This window comes from Glycine soja, chromosome 2 (assembly GCF_004193775.1).
Source record: "Glycine soja cultivar W05 chromosome 2, ASM419377v2, whole genome shotgun sequence".
NCBI classification, from domain to species: Eukaryota; Viridiplantae; Streptophyta; class Magnoliopsida; order Fabales; family Fabaceae; genus Glycine; species Glycine soja.
This window is the reverse complement of record NC_041003.1, coordinates 38,848,964-38,855,946: the sequence shown is the minus strand read 5'-3', so window position 1 is coordinate 38,855,946 and position 6,983 is coordinate 38,848,964.

Genomic DNA, 6,983 nt, shown 5'->3' with positions numbered 1-6,983 from the left:
TTCTTCCGGAAGTTGTTAACGCCAATTCCGGAAGAAGTAGTTCCGAAAGTGTCTTCCGGAACAACTTCCGGAAATGGCCTTAGCAACTTCCGGAAGAAGTACTTCCGGAAATCCAACATTCTCATTTCGGAACTTCTTCCTCCTCTAGTTAAAATTTCTTCCGGAAATAGCTTTTTACTGTTTTTCTTCTCTAAAAACTAGCCAGAAAACGCAAAAAATACCCATAAATGCGTACCTCCGATGAAATAGGAAGACCAACGACTAACAAAACTTCAAATACGGAACACCTGCTTCACGGGACCACCAAATCTTCAAAGCTTTTTACAGAAGGATAGCAACATCAAGAACATGAAAAACGAAGGATGCAAGTGAAATGGAAGGAATGGAAGGGTGTAAACAAAAAAGGAAGCGCAGTAAATTTAAAGAAAACTATACGGGGGCAAAATCGTCATTACATATGCATTAAATATTATTTTATTTTTACTTATTATTATAAAATGAAATTTCTTTTTACTTGACGTTGTTATAAAATAATAATTATTTTTTTATTATACATTAACTTTTGTAATACAAATTAAATGTTATCATAATAAATATTTTATATTTTTAATAAAATATACGAATTAATTAATTTTTATGATTTAAATTATACTAAATTGTCACACAAATTAATATTTACATTTACATGCGCGTAAAAAAGAAATTACAAATATTAGTCATAATTATGTTCACTAATTATTTATGTATAATAATATTATTTATTTTATAACTTAATTTATTCATTAAAATTAAATAATTACAAAAAATACCATTTTTAAAAAAAAAATTCCGGAAGACCCTTCTTCCGGAAGAAGAAGGTTGTCTTCCGGAAGAACCTTCTTCCGGAAACATTCAGGAACATGTTCTTCCGAAACGTATTCCGGAGTTCTTCCGGAATCACACCATCTTCTTCCGAAAATTTTCCAGAAAAAGTGTCTTCCGGGATGATTCCGGAAGAAGGTTCTTCCAGAAAGAGTCTTCACGAAAGGGCATTTTCGCCCATTCAATGTTTGCTGGGTGCCCCAGCAATATTACTGGGTGCACGTAGCAACTCCCGAATGATTTTCTTCTTAGATCTTATGATCATGTCTATCTTAAATTCTCAATATGCAACCCTCAATCCAATCCCTCAAAAAGGTTGAAATATTAATTAGGTTCAATTATTTTATGAGTCCCTAAATATTCATCAATTTTTTAATTAGGTCATAAACTTGTATTTTACATTTTTTTACTAATCTATATAAATTCATTATACGTTTCTGTCAAAAAAATAATTATACGTGGGTAAACACTAAATTAATTAATTATACGTATACATTTATTAATTAATATATGAAATTTTTAAATAAGAGATTTAATTTGAATTAGAAAAATAAATCTAGTAATTAAAATTTAGAAAACCAAAATTGTAATAATATGAAATATAAAAATTAAAGGTGCAATTATCCCTCTTTATCTTATCAGGGAAAATTCCATGATAATCTTTCTAATAAACTAAATTCTATACTTGTGTGATGCAAGAATTTTTTTATATTATAATTTTTAATATTTATTTTAACTGTGTGTATCTAAATAAAATTAGTTTTAAAAATATTTGGTAGTATATTATATATAATATATAGTTATATTAAAATAGTGGATATTATTATTAAAATAAATTAGTGATATTTAAAATTTATTTTTTATTTAAAATAATACTAAATAACACGAAAAAATAAATAAATAATTTTAAAAAATTAAAAATGTGATAGTGATTTAATTCCAAATATACATTAAAAGTCAGAGGAATACATTAAAGTACCACTAAATATTATTCTAAAACATGTTATTTTAAGAGAAAATAATATAATTTTTATTCTTATAATAATATATAATTAAAAATATTTTTATAATAAAAATTATTCTTTATCCGAAAGAAAATATGAAACTAATTATGTATTATATTTAATATATCCATACAAAAATTAATATTAAAGAAAAGAATAATTGTGTTATTTATATATTTACAAAATACTACATGAATAACATTCAAATTATTTTTTCATAAGTTTGTTTCACTATTTTTTTATTACTTTAAATTATGTATGATTGATAAATCATTTTCTAGGTGGTATTTTGTGTGAATTTTTGTGTCATTTTGCATGAATATTCATGATAGAACTCACATTTAGGCACTAGTTTTGTATTGTAGAAGTACAACCACTCAATTGAATGGAAAAGTTAAAAATTATATAAATTTATGAAGATTTGAAGACTCTACACTTGATAATAACAATGGTAATCAAGACGACAATAATCAGATGATAACAACCCTCCTAGAACAACATCAAGGATCTGATAACGGCCATGGTAAACTCATCATGGTCATAGTCAATTCAAGAGGGTTGTGGTCAACAAAGAGGGTCACGATCAATCCATAATGTCCCAAGGCGTCAATGCCACTTCCAACAACAACTATGGTGGATTCACCACAGTCGTAATGTGACTTTTCACGTAATTATCTTTAGGAAGCTATATATAGAGATCTTTGTCTTGTAAATTCAACAATTTAGTTCTATTCTTGTCTTTTACGAATTTGAGAGAACCTTGAGGGCTTTTGAGAGCTGAAGAGCATGCTCAACACTGTTAGAATGGATTGTGATCATAGTTCCTACCTATTAGTATGTCTATGTTTATAGTTTATAAGATTGCTAGTTTTTCTCTGATCATGATTAGCTAGTCCCCCTAGTTTAGGAGTTATGATGTAATTGCCCATTTGTACTCCTCTCCTTGTTCTAAATAGAATTCCTCATTATTTCATGTTAATTAATTATTTTCCTTATTTTAATTTTTATTTGGAACCGGTCATTCTAATATTCAATCAATTGCATAGTAGTGATCATCTGCATGTAATTGGTAGATCTAGGTAGAGAATGTTTTGCACCAAATTGTATGATCAAATTATTTGGGTAGTCTTTGATAGATTAGTTGATCTTTAATAAATCGTCCCTATAATTGATTTTATCCTTTGACTTAAATTGATAGTTCCATGATCCTTGGGTTATTCATTTAAGGCAAAGAGAATCTTCTGACCTTAATCATTGGCTTTAGTTGATTTTGAGAATCGATAATTAACTAGGGAAAGAATTTCATGATTCAATCAATATCATGTGCTTAATTATATACCTTTTAAGACTGTTTTGAGTAAGTATTTGCAGATGCTAAGTACTAATTGAGGTTCCTTAATTTGTTTTTGGGTGTTGATGTGAGGGATGGATATCAGTGGAGAAAATATTTCATTAACTTTTATGCCTAAGTATGGTTTGATTTGGTTCCAGGACATGGGTTATCTCAATTCAACTTTGTCATCTTCAAGCCAGGTTCATGCTGTCAGTGATGCAATTGAGAGTGGTGGGGGTCTAAGGTAAATCCTTTCTCACATTTTCATTATTTATTTGTATTGGATAGTTTTAGTCAAACTTAGTGGTCGTAGTGTTTATTTTCATATTCATAATTTTGTTATTTGTGATTCTTGTATTTATATAGATATTGTATTTGTGATTCATGAAACTCCTGTTGGAATTGTGATGTTTTCATAGTAAAACAAAATTCTTTGACTAGGCCTCTGTGTCACAACTGGGACATATGTCTCAGGATGCATGTCTCTGCTTGATTTTTTCCCATTTTATATGTGTTATCTTATGAGTTGTGTAGGCTTTATATATTATTGACCTGATTCTTAATTAATTAGAAAAATACTATGGTACTTATCACCCCCACCCCAATTCTTTGGCATTTCCCTTTTAAAAAAAAAAAAGAAAGAACACAATGGTTTATTAGTTCTAATATTCATGGGAACTTGAAAGTCCAATAGAATCTAGTCTATTGGTAGCTCTATGTTGATGCTTTTTGGCAGAAAAATCTGTTGAAAGTCCAAGGTTTTCACAAACAATTAAATAAGTTGCCTACAGCTGGTTCTTCACTACACACAACATGCATGTGTTTGGCATGTAACAATTTGTGGTATAATCAATTTCTTCTTTTCTTTTTGCCAAAATATATATTAGAGAAACTTAAATTTGCTCATTTGGAAATTGGTAACTCTGGTCTACATAAATGTATACATAGTTGCTAATTGCTGTGTCTGTTTATGATTTTGACAGATTTGATTAAGTTTGTGTTAGAATTGTCTGGTATGTGGTGCTTTGCAGCAAGCAGATCTTAATATTGAATTTTTGGCCTTTTAAGATGTAATAATGTTTTGTTTCCCTTCTTTTGGGATGTATTTGTTGCCAACAAGATTACTTTCGGAAATTGCATGTATATGTGTTTGGGTGGGAGGAAGAGGGCAGTTTTTGTGTGAAAGGATCAGCATTTAGTGTGGTAGTTTGTCCATTTACACTTGTACATACATACATACCATTAGCTCTACATAATAAGATTGAATTGATAGAACTTGTTCCAATATAGTTACAATTTGAAACCCTTGTTTGCTAGCTAAATGTTGTCATAGTAGAACCATCATGTTAATTACTTAGTCATGAAATGTTGATACGAGAAGATTTTAAAATTACATGGAGGGAAATAAAGAGAATATGCCATATTTAAAAAAAAAAAATATGACATTCTACATCGGTTATATAATAAATGATGTAGAAAGTGACGCACAACATCGGTGGCGAGAAAACTTTCTACTTCGATTTACAATATCGATTTGGACAAAACTGATGTAGAAAGTCTCTTTTAGCAAAACCAATGTTGAAAATGTCTTTTCCAATGCACTTTACAATATCGGTTTACCGATGTTGTTTTCACCTTTTTTACATTTTTTGTATATTTCTTATTATATGACATCAGTTTTGAAAAAAATCGATGTTATATAATGGATTTTAACATCAGTTTTCATAACTGATGTTAACATTGATATTTTTAACGTTAGTAGTTTTAACATCGGTTACATAAACGATATTGAAAGTTTTTAATAATCAGTGTTAAAAATCTATTTTCTAGTAGTATTATGTTCTTAATATAATTTCTTATTATTTCATGTTAATTAATTCTCTTTCTTATTTTAATTTTTATTTGAAACGAGTCATTCTAATACTTAATTAATTGCATAGTAGTAATCATCTGCATGTAATTGGTAGATCTAGGTAGAGAATATTTTGCACCAAATTGATAGTTCCATGATCATTAGGTTATTGATTTAAAGCAAAAATCATCTTCTGACCTTAATTATTGACTTTAGTTGATTTTGAAAATTGATAATTAAGGGAAGAAATTTCATTAGGATTAGGATTGGAGGAAAAATTGATCTTAGTGAGTCATAACTATTGGTCATTTTTATCATCACTTGAACCTCTCTTTATTTTTGTTTAATTGTTTTATTATAAAAATCAAAACCACAAAAATATTTATACCCCTTCTTCTAATCGATTCTACTGTTAGTTTAATAAGCTTAACTAATTGAGAATACAACTACTCCTTTGAATTCAATATTCAAACTTTCAAATCCATTGTTACTATTGTGTATGGTACATTTATCTTTGTACGAGCCTAACATATTGTATACATCATTGATGAACAAGAATAATGAAATATTTTTTATGCATTTTTTCTATTTTTAATTATTTAATTATTTATTAATTTATATTTTTCAATATTTTTATTCTTCGACTAAATTTTAACATCGAAATTGAACTTCAAATTCATAAAATAATTTTTTTTTAAAATCAATATATTATGGTTTAGGATTAGTGTAATATCAAAATTCAAACAAACTAATAAAAAACATAATAAAGGGATAAAAAGACTTATTGGTCATGCTTAAATAAGAAATATTTCTGATAAATAAATAACTGATGTCATAATAAAAGAACCACAATGATTACTATCGTACTATTTTTCTTGAACTTATAAAGAAAATGCTATCTATCAATTTAAGGGCTAAAAGTCATAAATTTATAAATATTAATAGTGTAATTACTAATTAGTATTTAATTTAAAAACAATTTTATTATTGGTTTAAACAAAACTCTGTTTTAATATCATTAAATATTAGTTTTAATATAATTAAATTTGTTATAAAGAATTATGTCATTTAAATTTAAATAGATGATATCAACAACTAATATAAAGTTTATGTGTCCATCAACGATATACATTACTTTTATATTATTACTTTTAATTATAATTATTATTATTATTATTATTATTATTATTATTATTATTATTATTATTATTATTTATGAAATATGTTTAAAAGCTGGATTGAAAAAGGTGTGTATATATATATATATATATATATATATATATATATATATATATTAATAATATATTTATTAATTCATCTTTAATTATTTCTTATTATCAAATTTGACTACGTATTTATAAAAATAATTTATATGGACATTGCTTTAAATTATTATTGTTTGTTAAAAATATTTTAAAATAACTAATTTAAAAAAAATGCTTAACTAGTATTAGCATTTAATTATTATAATTAGAAAGTATGTTTTACTTCATATAAAAAGTATAAAAGCTAATTTTTAATAATCAAAATTGTATATTAAATAGAATAATGTCAACAATTTAAAGCTTTATTAAATACAATTGTTAAAAAAATGTTACAAAGAAAATGATCAATGTCTATTATAAAATTGAGAATTCGATCAACCATCAAGATTTATTCAAATGAAATTTACTACATAATATAAAGAGATAAACAGACAAACTCTTCGTGACCAGTCTAATGTAAATCACTCGTGCCTATAATAATTGAAATTAGTTAACATATTTCTTTTATTAGAGTTACTCATATTTAAATATCATATTGTTCGTATTGAACTAATTTAACAAAATTCTTTTTACTAAGTTTTAGTACACTAATTTCTAATCCAACACACCCTCAAATTAAAAGAACTTTATTTTTAAAATAAGTTAAAAGAAGTTTAGAATAAACGAAA